Below are 15887 nucleotides of genomic sequence, written 5' to 3' on the forward strand. Positions count from 1 at the left end.
TGCAGTTTTGTATATGAGCCTAGTGTTTCTCACAGAAGAAATCCTACCTGAGCAAACACAAAATTCACATTTTACTCAAATTGTTCCCCTGTATACCAGTTAGTCCCTAATAGTAGAACTGATTGTACTTAATTGGAAATTCCTGGAAGGTGGGGTAGAGAATCTGCCCTGAAAGATAGAGAACCACTTCCTGGAGGGCCAGGAAAGGGCTAATGGAGATTTGTGCAAAATATCTAAAGATTTTTTAAAAAGCAGTTTATGTATGTATGTATGTATTTATTTATTTATTGGCTGCATTGGGTCTTTGTTGCTGCACATGGGCTTTCTCTAGTTGCGGCGAGCAGGGGCTGCTCTCCATTGTGGTGCACGGGCTCCTCGTTGTGGTGGCTTCTCATTTCGGAGGCTTCTCATTTCGGAGCACAGGCTCTAGGCGCATGGGGTTCAATAGTTGCGGACATGGGCTCAAGAGTTGTGGCTTATGGGCTCTAGAGCGCAGGCTCAGTAGTTGTGGTGCACGGGCTTAGTTGCTCCTTGGCCTGTGGAATCTTCTCCTAGCAGGGATCGAACCCGTGTTCTGTGCATTAGCAAGCAGATTCTTAACCATTGTGCCACCTAGGAAGTCCCAAAAAGCAGTTTATTTCTATATTCTTGAATATTTTGTGTTCTTTCTCTAGTATATTATCCCATTCTTAAACCTTAAAAATGGTTCAAATTAATGCCATGGAACAACTTTGTGGCAAGAATGAATGGCTAAGTAGGCTCTTCTCTTTCAAGTTAGTATACTGTTCAACTTTGAGATACGATGAATATTGGATGCAGTCAGATATCTTTAGAAGGAACATAATCTAGTCAGTGGAATTAGTTCAAACTCAGAAGAGTAAGAACATCTGGGAAGTTAAAATCCATTTAGTTAATCAGCTGAAGAAGGTATGTAATAAATGGAAGTTGATTAGGCCTTAAGGAGGAGCTTAAAAACAAAAATTTAAGCCACGTTTGTCTTGCCTTTAGGGGAGAGAGGGATGGGGGAAGAGGCTGCATCTTCCTGTGTTGAGTGAGTTCTTGGAGTGGCAGGCGGTGTATAAAAACTGATTATAGCTTGGTTGAATTTGTCCTTAGGTTCTTCTTTCTTTACTTTTTTCATGCATAGCCCAAATCACTGGTTTAATACCAGAAAGAGGGGACAGTGTGAATGGAGGACTCAGATGTTCCAATTTCTGAAATTGTAATTTTGATCCCCATTATGACTTAATAAATTGACACACTAATTTATAGTATGAGCTAGGCTTGGGAGCCTTGTCAACACAGAGTGCAGTGATAAAAGTAGGTTTCTGGTCCTGCATCAGTATGTGAAGTTATGGCTAGGTGGTCATCTCATGATTCCTTTGTGATTCTCAGGATTTATAATTCTAGCACTAAGGAAGTATTATTCAGGAAACCAATAAATACCACAGCTTTTTGTTTTGATCATGAAATAAAAGAACTGCATGAAATTTTTGAATCACTCTGTTTCTGACTTTCTGTTCAATATTGTTTTGGAGAGTCACTGAATTTTCTTTGTTTCTGGGCCTTGTGGGATATGGGTAGACATGTGATGGTGGGATAGAATCAAAATGCCTGGTAACTTTTTAACAAAAGGCATTTTGTGATTTAAAAAAGAAAATTTCACAATAATTTGATTTTTCTAATAAAATTTGCCTGTATTAAGGAGATTTTCTCTTAGCCTCTTGAGCCTTCACATTTCCTCTAGTCCTAGTTCATGCTAGGAAAAAATGTTAATTTCAGTGCCTTTTTTTTTTACTTTTATGGCTAGTCTTTGTTTTCATGTTCAGTTCAAAGAGAATTCTTTTCTTCTTTGATTTTTCTGTTTTCTGGTCTTTCTTTTGTTTTTTTGTTTTCCTCTAACTACTGATGACCTTCCCATCCCTTCTCCATCTTCCCAAATAAGAGCCTGTGAAAGGCATTTATCTGTAGTTTTGATTTGTGTTTTCTGTAACCATTCAAGAAATTTAGAGCTGAGTAACATCAGATAGCCATGATGTCACTTTTCTCTTTCCATCCAAGTTAGTTTTTAATACTGAAATCTGAGGAAATACTGTGCACTTATGCTAACAGTGAGTGACCTACAGAATAATCTACCTATTTTTACCTTGATTGCTGGGTCTTCTTCCTTCCTCTGTATTATCTCAATCTCTCTTTTAAGTTATTTTTGTGTATGTCTCTCTTTATAAATATTATTCTAAAATTTGATTCAAATCTAATTAGAGTATTTCAGGAATGGTTTGAGCACATACCAGAATCAGATTCAGTGTCCAAAAAGAGCTTGCTTTTTTAAAAAATTAATTAATTAATTAATGGGCAGTGTTGGATCTTTGTTGCTGCACACGGGCTTTCTCTAGTTGCAGTGAGCGGGAGCTACTCCTTGTTGTGGCGTGTGGGCCCCTCATTGCTGAGCCTTCTCTTGTTGCAGTGGAACACAGGCTCTAGGTGCGTGGGCTTCAGTAGTTGCAGCACATGGGCTCAATAGTTGTGGCTTACAAGGGCTCTAAAGCACAGGCCTAATAGTTGTGGCACACAGGCTTAGTTGCTCCGCGGCATGTGGGATCTTCCTGGAGCAGGGATCAAACTTGTGTCCCCTGCATTGGTAGGCGGATTCTTAACCACTGTGCCACCCAGGAAGCCCCAAGATCTTGCTTTTTGTGCCATTTTGTTTCTGATGGTCTCATCTCATTTCTGGATTTATCATATAAATGGGCACTCATATTCTTTCTAATGAGTTTTATTTATTACATTTTTGTTTCATGTTACAGTGACTGTAACATAGCTTTCTGAAATCTTATGCCTAAATATATCATTAATGCATGGTACATATACTTCTTCCTTCCCTTTCCCTCTATAGATACCTTTATGTATCATATGCTTTATTTGTCTGTCTCCCACCTAGAATGCAGGTTTAATGAGAACGGGGATTTTTGTACTTGCCCATTGCTGTATCCCCGATTTCTGGAAAAGTTCCTGGTACTGCTACTATAGATGCTCAGTACTGAATGAATGAATGAAAGATCTGTTCGATAACTTAGCTGTCAAACTGTGAGATTTGAATAAAAGGAGAAATAATTGCTTGATCAAATTAGAGACTAGAAATTGTTTTATACTTGTGATGTGAAATGGAAGAAAATTCACCAAGGGTTTAGGATTGGTGAAAATTCCCAAAGGTAAGGGACTCAATCTCTTTATACCCCTCTAGATAGTAGCAATTTTGAGTGCAACAGCCAGTATTGCCTATCTGGTTGAGGATGGGCCAATCTTTTTTTTGGTAGTTTTAATCAAATCACTGTGGTATATACACTTATTTATTAATAGTTTTTCCTATGCTGCTCTCATGCTCTCTTTCACTGAATAACTTCTGGTCTTGGAGCAGTATTTTGTAAATTTGAGAAACATATGAATCCAGTCCAAAGGAAGAAATTTATTTATCAGTAGAATTGAAATTTTTTTAGGGAATTCCCTGGTTCTCCAGTGGTTAGAACTCCATGCTTCCACTGCTGAGGGCCCGGATTTTCTGTCCCTGATTGGGAACTAAGATTCCGTAAGCTGTGTGGTGTGGCCAAAAAGAAACGGAAAAAAAAAATTTTTTTTTTACGTTTATAATGTAGTTAAATATATATGAACAAAACTAGTAAACCTTGTATGCTTCTAGATATTATGCAACTCTAAAGAGCAGATAGGTACATAATATATACAATACTTCAATATTATTTTGATTCAGTTTGAATAAAGTTTTTTTTTTCTATAGACATGGATTTATTTACTTCATTTTCGGGTGCAATTTTTTTTTTAATTTATTATTTTTGGGGGGTACACCAAGTTCAGTCATCTGTTTTTATACACATATCCCTGTATTCCCTCCCTCCCTCTACTCCCCCCCACCCTCCCCATCCCAGTCCTCTAAGGCATCTTCCATCCTCGAGTTGAACTCCCTTTGTTATACAACAACTTCCCACTGGCTATCTATTTTACAGTTGGTAGTATATATATGTCTGTGCTACTCTCTCGCTTCGTCTCATCTTCCCCTTCACCCCCCACCCCCATTGAATAAAGTTTGAAAAACTAAGTTGATACATGCAGTATAAGTGCTGACATTCAATCTGCAGATTCTTTTGTGTTTGTCATGTTTTAAAGATATTGTGATTACTCACACTCTCTCTACTTTTTCTCCATTTGAACTGCTGCTGAAACCTTTGTTCATGTTTGGCTTTTCTTTTTGCCCTCGTTAAATTAAGGTTTCAAACACATTGGAGCATATCTATAGTTAAATATCATATTAAATAATTATTTCCCAAGTGAGTTCAGGAACTGAAGAATATCCTGTTTGATTATGCTTTGGTGTTTAATATTTTTCTCACCTAAACATTCCACTCAGTAGAAGTAAGAATTATAGTGAATGTTACTCTCCATAAGGGCATTGTTCTGTGCAACACTGAATACACTGATTTAAAGGGTCTGCTTATATGGGAACCTGGGTGGAGCACTATCACCTCTCCATAAGTTCCAAGGTAATGCAGGTTAGCTTCTGGTTTGCCCCTGGGTAGTTTTTAGTTCTTTGCTAATCACTGTAGAAGATTTTTTGGATACAAAGCTCTTTCTCAGATTGTGTTTTACTGTGTTTTTAAAAATGGTTACTTTGTACTAATAATCTTTTATATAAGATTGGGCAGTAAGAAAGAGGAATAAGCTTATTACTAGACATTTTGGGGAGGGAGTTTGGTATCATTTCTGACTCTTACCATGTTTGGCTTTGCTGTTTGGTATGTATAGTTTTGCATCTTTTATAAATCTGATCTTGGGTGTCAGGTTTTCCTTTGTGGTTTGGTTTGGTTTGTTAACGACAGAAGTATCTAACGGTTCTGGGTGTGAACTCTGCGTGCTTTATAACTAATTTAGAACCAGGAAATTTAGGGTAGTCTATTGAAGTAATTAAAGCATTGTGGTGTTTATATATATATAAAACGTACACAGAAATAACCCAAATGTGGTAATACGACATACTTTATGTTTTTATATACCTTAAAGATGGAAGTTTTAAAAATTTCTTGTTGTCTTCTTCCTTTCCGGTTTGGGTGTGCAGGAGTCTGTTTATCATAAATTTTGTTAAGGCTGATGTTGGTTTGGCTTTTTTTTTTTTTAATTAAATCTATATGTAAACATGCCTTAGATAGCTATTTAATATAGTAAAGAATCATGGGGAGACTTTACAGTGTTTCTTGTTGGGACTTGGTGTCTGTGTATTTTAGAATTTAAAGGATGTGGTTTGGGGCTTTGAAAATGAGAAGGAGGTTGCCTAACTCATAGCTGAATGCCTGCATATCTAGATTGTTCTGTCCTGGAGGTTATTAGTAACATGAAAACTTTTTTGGTTTTTTGGGTTTTTGTTTGTTTTTGGTTTCTAATTTCTTTTTATTAGTCTGGTGTGAAAAAAAATGAAAGTTGTTTTTATTCTATTAAAGTGACAGTATTAAGTATTGTGAAAGTGTGGTGTTTGTGCATGGCTGATGAGTTGGATTTTCTTTAAAATCTGATATTGCATAAGAATGCTTTAGGTAGCTAGAGTGCTGAAAAAAAGCTGCTGCTCAAGCCAAACTGCTTTTTGCTTTGCAGAAAAGTGATCATGGCCTGGAGAGTCTCTGCATTTCCACCTCGTGCACCTCCCATTTTTAAGAGAGCAGGGTGCTAGATCAGGAAATGATGGGTGGAGTTGCTTAATTGCATAAACTTCCTGGGCTGCGCAAGCATTGATTAGTCAGACACTCATAATGTTCCATTTAAGAGGTTCTTGCTGATTGGCTGGTTTCTTTTGAGTCCTTAGGTTTGACATTCATGCTTATGAAAACACTTGCCATGTGCAGGGCATTTTGCTACCTGCTCTATGAGAGATACAGAAAGGAGTAAGATGATTCTTACCTTTCAGGAGCTTACAGTGTAGTAGGGGAGATGAAGACAAGACAGACCATGGTAAGTGTCCCAAGGGAGTAGTTCTGGAAACTCAAACAAGGCTTATAGTAACCATTGATGGGTAGGGGTGGGACTTGGGTAGGGAAAGGTCCAGTTGGGTTTCAGTAGTTCCTGTGGGTAAAGAGTGACAAAGATGTTGATAGAGAAAGGTCAAATGGTTACTATGAAGGGGAAGGGAAAAAAGGTAAGGAGGAACTAAGGCAGGAGCCTATTAATCATAAGCCTTGAAATTTCCCCCAGATTCTGTCCAGAATTGTTTATGTGCGTACTCTGGATTTTTCTGGGGCAGAGAACTTAGCCCTTTTATCAGATTCTGAAAAGGATCCAGGGTCCAAGAAGATTGAGAACCACTGTGCTGGGTTACCAGCCTTAGATGACTGAGAGGATGTTGAGGCTCTGTAGAGAAAAAGGGAGGTCATGGGGAACAGTTTTCCTTGTGGCAGGTAGGTGGGATTGGAGGGAACTGAGCTTATGAAATGGTCCCCTGAAAGGGGCAGGTTGCCTTGTCAAACTGGGTGTTCCACCTAACAAATGAGGTGAATCCATTAATGACCTTGTATGGCCTTGAACGGCAGGTGTTTTCAGGAGTTCCTTAACATTATTTCTCCCTTTATTTGGAGTCCAGATTGATGAAGATGTGGGAGACGAGGATGCTATTGTAGAATAATTCTGGCATTTACTTTTCATGGAATGCCTCCTGTGTGTAAAGGGTTCTGTGCTTGATCCAATGGGCCATTTATAAAATATCAGACAGGGATCTGCCCTTAAGGAGTTGATGGTATGTAATGGTTTTCCTTTGGCTTTTTGTTCAGCTTGGATCTGTGTGTGTTCAGTTATCTTTGGGTCTTTGACCATTTCCTGGGCAAAGACAAACATTTCTATTAAAATGAAATGACTTTGGTCTGTGACAGTTATAAATATACTGTACTTGTAATTCAGGACCTCTGTACAGTTGAGTTAGTGACTTCTGGACAAATCATTTGGCTCTTCTATTAATTGTTATATAAATGTTTGTGTGTGTATACACACACACGGCCTCATTTAAAATGCTGTGAAGCACATTTTAAAAATAACCTAGTGGGAATTCCCTGGCTGTCCAGTGGTTAGGGCTCTGTGCTTCCACTGCAGGAGGCATGGGTTTGATTCCTGGTCAGGGAACTAAGATCCCACATGCTGCTGGCGTGGCAAAAAGGAACAAACAAACCAAAAAAAACAAGCCAAAACCTAGCATTTAGTATTCATTACATTTAGTGGCTCTGCTTCCCCATTTGTGAAATGGGAATGATAAATAATAATAATAATTTTATGTATCTCACATAGTTGTCCTGAAGATGAAACTAATACATATACATATATAGTCAGGCTCTTTAGAATAGTGTACAGCTTAGGTACTCAATAAATATCAACAGCTACATTATTAATAATATTAATATTTTAATATTAATACTATCATTTCACCCTTCCCCACGAGTGAATGTGGGAGGGCGGCTATTGTTATAGAAGAATTTGCAGTAAGATGTCTTTAAATGGTAAAATTTCCTATGCATTTATTTAAATGTTTATATTTATCTTTAAAGTTGTGAAAGTTGAGTGCACATATACAAGGCAGAGTCAGGTATTAATTAAGCTGCTCATTCAGGTTACAGAATGAGAGGTTGAGAGCCATATTTGTTTAAATAAGAAATGGGTTGATTGGTCTTGACCACTGTTGTCTTTCAGTTCTTTTTTATTTGACTGCCTGTGTGTTTGTCTCCCTTTTCTTATCTTTTTTTGTGCCTTCTGGTTTATTTCCTGTTCAGTTTTCAGTAAAGGGTGTGGAGTAGGTCTAGAAGAACTTATGTTGTTTGGTGCCCCAGGTCTGAACCAGGAAGGAGTGTTGTATCAGACAGCCTGGGGCTTAGTGAGAAGGACTTAAAATGATCCCTACAGAGCTGCCCTACCCAGGGAACCTGTGAGTTCCACAGTTTTCCCACTCCAAATCAGAGGGTATGCAGCTCCAACTGTGTGTGCATAATGAACGTTTCTGGGATCATTCATCCATTGTTTCCAAGTGCTTCCATTTATTTATTTCTCCTTTTTATTTTTTTTCTAATTTATTGGAGTATAATTGCTTTACAGTGTGTGTTAGTTTCTGCTGTAGAACAAAGTGAATCAGCTATACGTATACATATATCCCCTCCCTCTTGAGCCTCCCTCTCACCCCCACTCCCCATCCCATTTCTCCTTTTTAAAAATCAGTAATAGGCTTCCCTGGTGGCGCAGTGGTTAAGAATCCGCCTGCCAATGCAGGGGACACAGGTTCCAGCCCACATGCCGCGGAGCATACAACTACTGAGCCCATGTGCCGCAACTACTGATGCCTGGTCTCCTAGAGCCTGTGCACCTCAACAAAGAGTAGCCCCTGCTCTCTGCAACTACAGAAAGCCTGTGCACAGCAATGAAGAGCCAACGCAGCAAATAAATTAAAACAAAACAGTAATTATGAGAAAATTTGGTTATGTAACGAAAATACAGAAATAATAATATGATAAAAACCCCACTTTGCCATTGCGCAGCTTCAGCAGTTTATCATCTCATGGCCAATTGTGATCTATACTCTGAACCACTTCTTCTCCCCCATGTTGTTTTGAAGGCATCATATCATTTCAGCTAAAAAGATTTTAGGATGTATATCTAATGGATGAGGACTTAAAAACACATACATACACACACACATATATATTAATTTTTATGGTATATCTGTTTGAAGATCCACATATTTGGTTGATTAGTTTGTTAAATATATTAATGTATAGGCTCCCCTCTCTTTCTTTCTCCCCTCCTCCCCCCTACCATCTTGGAATTTGCTCAAAGAAACCAGTCTTAATTTTGTTCTATAGTTTCCCCTCTAGATTTTGCTATTTTGTATTCCTCAGCTTTTTAACATATTTCTCTGTCTCCTATATTTCCTCTGAGGCTGGCTCTAAAGGATTGACCAGATTAGAATCAACTTTTTTTTAAGGGTCTTTTTTCCCCCATCAGGAGCATGTGATGTCTGGTTGTGTTTCAGTTTTGTGATGTTAACAGTTACTGATGATCATTGCCTAGATTCATTAATTCCGTAAAGTTTGGAAGATGGTGATGTCTGTTTCTATTATTCCTTGTATTTATTTTGAATCAAAACCTGTCAGGAAATAAAACTTTATCTAAGGCATTTAATGGCTTTAAGTGTATTTTATTTTGAAAATTAATATTCTCTATCTGTCTGACTTTGTAGCAGTATTTAAAATACAGTACATGATTTGGTATTGAGATGTGCAATATGCTATATTGGATAGCTGATAACTTCAGAATGACTTCAGACCCATGTAGTTCATCTAGTTAGGAAATTGTCATAGAGTGCTTAAAGTAGATCTGCTTAGTATAGTTAACTTTGGTATTATTTATTGAAGACCTTTGTTTCAAAATTGTGAAGTTTTTTGTAGAGTTGTAGAAGGGAGGCGTGGAAGATGATCTAATTTGTTGAGTTTCTAGTTTATAGTAAGTCCTGTTTCAAAACTGCTGCATTTTACATTTGAGCATTACTCACTGGCTTGTGGGGCCCACTTTATATCTTTGATAACCTTCCAAATATTCCTATTAATATTTATAATATAACAATATTTTTGTTTATGGAAAGAATACATTTGTTTGTTAGGAAAAAAACAGTCACCTTACTCGTAAATTTCATTTAAAGCAAGCAGATGAAGCTGGTGGACTAGAGAGTGATCTAAGGCCTAAGTGGTCTGAGCATCTCAATGAAGCTCATAAGAATATCTGTGATGGGGTTAACATCAGAGATTTTCTTCTGTAAATCTAAAAGTGACCAGATAATTAACTTCTTTCCTCTTAGACATTCTTACTGACTTTCTTCTGTACTCTCTTCACGTCTTGTCAAGCTTACTGCTCCTGAGGTGAGCCAGCTTATCTTCCTATTCATGTGAGAAGCCGACCATTGGCAAGCCAAGGAGAAAGTCCTCAGGGAAAAGAACCCAGTCCTGCCCATACCTTGATCTTGGACTGCTAGACTCCAGAACTGTGAGGAGGAACTGTTCTGTTGTTTAAACTACCCAGTCTGTAGTATTTTGTGTCGCAGCCCTAGCAAACTAATACACTCATGATGAGGTACCAGTTGAGTGACAGTAAAAAGAATAGCAAGGCAGATATTTCTCTTTGTCCCAGTGCATTTTGGGGGAAATGATGAAGTGTTGTATATAGCTTCACATAGTCTAGTGCCTGAAAGAGATGGTAGGACCTATGAAATCTCAATAGAACATATTAATATTAATTTCTGTTCCTGTTGGTCTTATTCTTTATTCATTTGTTTTATCATTTTACAGTTTCCCATTTGCCCATGGTTATATTTTAATGTCAGTCTCTTCTATTTTCTAGCATTTCTCATTTTATGGAACTAATTTTTATAAATAGGTCTATTTTAAATCAACACCAGAACAGTATCTTTGTGTATTCTTCTGTGTGTGTACTGTACAGTTATTTCATTGCAGCCTTATTCAGTAGTGTCATCTGTCCTTAGGCCTCTGTTCCAGGACACCATACTTATATTCAGTTTTTGAAGTTTCTTTGTCAGAAATAAAATTTAAATATTTCTAATGATGTCTGCTTCTATTGCTAACTTGATTCAACACATTGGAAACTTTTAGATTTGGAAATGAATGAAAGGCTAAGGGGTCAATGTGTGTTTCTCAGATTTGCCATGAGGGCAGGAATTCCGTCAGTTTTGTTTAGGATGAAGTCCTATGGTCTAGCACAACACCTGATTTCTAGGAAAATTAAATATTTGATAAATGAGTAGATTAATTTTAAGTGAGGTATTAAATCCAAGGTTGGTATCCAAAATCGAACCCTTAGCCCAAGTTCTGCGGTGTCACAGACTTCTCAGTGTTTATTCATGACATGGAGAGTAAGCTTGCTAAGGTGTGTTCCATGTGTTCCTCATGTGCTCCCTTCCTCATTGCATGGTGTGGTAGGCAAGAGCCTGGCCTTTGGCTCCTGACTGAGTGCCCATCCACGTACCTCGATGTGCTTGTGTGATCTTCGCAAGTTCCTTAACCTCCACATCTCTGCTTTGGGTTCTTCGTCAACAATTGGCGATAATAAGAGTGTACAATTCTTAAGTTTTTTTTGGAAATTGTGAGCCTAGAACAACGCCTGGCACATAGTAAACACTTGAGCTGGTAGAGCTATTATTATCCTCGAGTAAAAACAGGTTATTCTCAAATATTTGTATCTTTTATCTCCAGCTCTACATTGATTTCTTTCTGTAGGCACAAAACCAATTCATTTCAAATAATAAAAACTTTGCCATCGGACTGGCATGGTTTTCGTGGTGGTAGCAGTGTAAATTAGCATTAACCCCTTTGGAGAACGGTTGGGCAAGATATATCCAGTCATAAAAATAGTCACACTTTGATTCATGAATTCCACTTCTGGGAATCTTCTAAGGACATACCCTTAAATGCTTAAGAGATTGTGTCCATGAAGATGTTATGATGTCCAGGGTTGGAGGGAATGGTTTACTATATTCTGGCACACATTTACAGTTGATGGGTCTGAAGACCATGTAATAACATGGAAAATACTTACTTGTGATGAAAAGTACAACGTTGTATGTACAATATGATTATAACCATGTTGAGTAAATATATACATCCAGGAATTTCCAGAGGATAGAGCTTATAAGGGCCCTTTTAACTCCCTGACTTCTTTTCAGATTCTGGATTTATGTAAAGCTGGTTCTAAAGGCCCAAAGTTTACCCTGAGATTGAGTTCTATATATCTTGTTATAAACCATTACCTTTCTTCCTGTTTGGCTTTGGGAGTTCCAGGTTTAGTCACATTCTTCAGAACGGGATTGGCTGTGGGATTGCAAAGATGAACAGACCCTCTGTGTACTCACGGAATAGTTTAAATGAGATGACTTATACAAGTACATAAAACCCAGCAGGTGAGTTTTGTCCAATAACATGACAGTTTGGGCTCCTCCGTGCCTAATGGTTGGTTTACTGTAGGGTAGATTTCTCACATTTACCCCTGGAAAAATACTCATTTTTAACTTCACTATTTAAACTGGCTTTGGTAAGCTCTAATAGTGGCCCCAAAGTGACAGCTTTTTCAGTTTTCTATTGACCATAAACTTCTTTTCTTTACAAGTGGTAATTCTTAACAAAGGGTACTTTGACCACCCAGCGCAGACTGCTACTTCAGTCTTGGTTCAACAGATTCTAGAGGGATGTGGTAGAAGGAAAAGTAATTACTGTGACTTAGGCTTATTTCTTTGATGAACTCTGTGGGTCCTATTTCTGAAGTAATCCCCTGCCCTCTTCCACCCCCATGCAGGATTGCTGACAAAAATCTTAACTTGCCAACTCATTTGTCTGCATTGATAATGCAGGCAAACTGTTTTGTTTGATGCCATAGTGTTTGTTACCTTGAGTTTTTACTTTTTTACCTTTTCCCCTTCCTGAGGGATAAGCCATTTTAAAATTCAGGTGTCTAATATACAGACTAGATAACTAACAAGGACCTATTGTGTAGCACTTGGAACCCTTAATACTCTGTAATGACTTATATGGGAGAAGAATCTAAAAATGAGTGGATATATGTAAACGTATAACTGATACACTTTGCTGTACAGCAGAAACTTATGCAACATTGTAAATCAATATACTCTAATGAAAATTAAAAATAAAATAAGATTTAGTTGTCTATAATGGAGTTAATGGGCCAGCTTGTACCCAGTGGGGTACGTGAGGTGCTTGGCTCAAGATCCAGGCGTGTGGGACTTCCTAGGTGGTGCAGTGGTAAAGAATCAGCCTGCCAATGCAGGGGACACGGGTTTGAGCCTGCCCTGGGAAGATTCCACATGCCACGGAGCAACTAAGCCCATGTGCCACAACTATTGAGCCTGTGCTCTAGAGCCCGTGAGCCACAACTACTGAGCCCATGTGCCACAACTGTTGAAGCCCATGCGCCTGGGGCCTGTGCTCCACAACAAGAGAAGCCACTACAATGAGGAGCCTGCGCACCACAGTGAAGAGTAGCCCCCACTCGCAGAAACTAGGGAAAGCCTGTGTGCAGCAACAAAGACCCAACACAGCCAATAAATAAATAAAATAAATAAGTAAAGAAATTTATAAAAAAAAAAGGGATGATGCCTTAGAGGACTGGGACGGGGAGGGTGGGGGGGAGTCGAGGGAGGGAGGGAGGGAATACGGAAATATGTGTATAAATACAGATGATTGAACTTGGTGTACCTCAAAAAATAAAAAATAATAAATAAATTTAAAAATGCTTATGAATTGAAAAAAAAAGATTGAGGCGTGTGAGTACATTGGCAGTCAAACACAGTGTGGTGTTGCATTTATACTTGAGAATTAGTTGCTGTTCTCTGATTTTTTTCATATGAAATTTTATTTGGTACCTAATGGATTTTTGAACTGTGTTCATGGCTGGCCTTAGAAGCTTTAACATTTATTCCCTAAAGAGGATGACATCCTATGTCTGAGTTATATTTTAATCATATAGGGTGTATGTTAAAGCTCTGATTAGTTCTTTGAAAGTACTGCATGTGCAAATGATATCAAAAATTGCTGTTGCTTTAAAAATATGTAAATTCACATAAAAATATGTATGGAAGAATGGTTTCAAAGTTTAAAAAAAAAAGCATCAGCACACTCAAGGAAGTAACAGTTTTCTATGGGAAAGAGTAGAGGTTTTCCTTATTTTTCCTATTCTAATATTTCTTACAGAAAACAAAGTGTAAACAAAGAACGCTGCTGCCATTCCCCTTCTACAAGGATCAAGCCATTAGCACCTGCAGTCCAGCCTGAGGGGAATTCAGGATGGAGAAAAACAGGAAGCATTCTGTGCTTTGAACATATGGCCCTAGATAGTTAAGATGCACATCTAAAGAATAATTTCAGTGAACCCAGAATCTTACATCTTCCCATACATAGAAAAGCACTAAAAGCATTCCCTTCAGATGTCTGTTCTTTGTGATTAGCAGTAATCCTTGGATGCTTAACTGCACCCCTTCTCCCCTCCCTTTGCATGCCCCTCCCCACCCCGGCTCCTCCCTTACCTTTCTGGAGCAGTTCCTCAGAGCTGTCTGAGAGGCTGTCTTCTGGGCTGTAGTTCTCAGTGAGGTCCCCTAATAAAACTTAACTCACAGCTTTTACAGTATTTTGCAATACAGTTAAAACGTGTTAGGTGTTGTTTCTGTTGTAGTCATAGTAGAAGAGCAAAGTAGTGGCTACCCTTCTTAATTTGTAACCCTTCAGGATGTTTTAGATACTTTGTTGTCCCATCAAGTTTATCATTAAACCTTGATTTTTCTGGAAGTTTTCATTCATAGAATCTACGTTACAGATAACTATGAAGCAGGTATGTCCTGTATTTAAATATGAGAGTGAGTCAAAAATTATCCACACTCTGGCTGTAGAATTTATTTTAATTAACTTTTAGAAAAGACAAATACATCATTTTTCGACATAATCTTGCTTTTCACAATACACTTTGTCCATCTGTCAACAAGCCTTCGTATTCTCGCATTAAAAAATGTTTTAGGCTTAGCTGCGAGCCATGAATGCACCGTCTTCACTTCTTCATCAGGAGTGCATCTTCGTCCTCATAGGGCTACTTTCAGGGGACCAAACAGGTGAAAGTCCAGTGGAGCAAGATCAGGACTATAGGAAGGATGCTTTGACACCTCAAAATGAAGTTTTTGCAGTGTCGACAGTGTGGGCAGAAGTGTGCGGACGTGCATTGTCATGCAAGGTCGCAACGCCCTTGGATAGCAGTCCTCTATGTTTAATTCGGAAGTTGAGGCTTCAGCACAAACTTTTTGAAACCTAAGTCTGTTGTGGATTATTTCATAGGCAGAGCCATGGCTGATTTGCAGATGATTTGCCACATAGTCTACTGTGACTCATCTATTCGACAGAATCATTTCAGTGTACACTCAATGTTGTCATCGCCTGTGGACACGGATGGGCGTTGGCTCCTTCTTGATGGCTAACACTTGTGTGACCTTCCTTGAACTTCTCTCTCCATTCATACACACTTCTTCGAGACAAAACACTTTCTCCATACTGTGCACAAAGTCTTCTGTAAATAATGGCACCAAGTACACCCTCAGACCACAAAAAATGAATCACTGCACGCTGCTCTTTTGTGCAGATCACACGTGGGGCATCCATTTTTGCTCGCACCACAGTTACAAATGAACTGATGTAACACGTTCACACCTACACAGCAGTGACTGGGGAGACAGTAGCCTTGAATGGAAAGCACTGATAAGACAGTGCAGCCAACAGAAGTTTTAATATAATGGGAATGCAGATAATTTTTGACTCACTCTCACACCATTGTGAATTCTGAGATTGATGAAAGCTGTGAGTAGTGAGTTTTTGAAAACCATGCATGTGTATTTCCAGAGTATTATCTGCATTCAGTATCTGTTAATGGACAATAAAGGATTTTCCCATTAAATTGTGCACTACTAACCAACTAATCCTCCTGAGGCGAAGTTCAAAGTTCCCATGAAATGGCTTTAGATAATATTCCTTTATAAAAAGGAGTGAACTCCATTCTGGAAAAAAGCCAGTCCCCAGTATTTTGGAGCTCGATTTGAGAAATACTGTCTTTTCTGGCTTAGAGTTTGTTCTGTTTTATTGTTAAGGTACTCTGAGAGTTGGATGCATTCTGTCAGTGCTTAGAGGTTAATGGGAGTCTTTTCTTATGTCTCTGCCTGTATTCACACCCTCCTGGTCTTGGCATTTTTTTCTGCTTTAATAGCCATAGAAACAGTTTCTACATACTTTTTTAAAAATTTAAAAATT

General features: G+C 38.4%; 1 protein-coding gene across 5 annotated transcripts in view; it reads left to right on the forward strand.

The window, feature by feature from the left end:
• The window catches only part of FBXO34 (F-box protein 34), a 78256-nt gene that overhangs the window by 52652 nt on the left and 9717 nt on the right, over nt 1–15887 (forward strand). The window contains exon 1 of one of the 5 annotated variants that reach the window (XM_057733369.1): nt 5889–6009. The exons of 3 other annotated variants lie outside the window; for them this stretch is intronic. The gene's annotated coding sequence lies outside the window, so the exon portion shown is untranslated. Of the gene's footprint in view, nt 1–5888; nt 6010–11869; nt 11993–15887 lie in introns of those variants that run through there. One more of the 5 variants, XM_057733370.1, reaches the window with a different exon arrangement.

Source organism: Hippopotamus amphibius, chromosome 4 (assembly GCF_030028045.1).
Source record: "Hippopotamus amphibius kiboko isolate mHipAmp2 chromosome 4, mHipAmp2.hap2, whole genome shotgun sequence".
NCBI lineage: Eukaryota > Metazoa > Chordata > Mammalia > Artiodactyla > Hippopotamidae > Hippopotamus > Hippopotamus amphibius.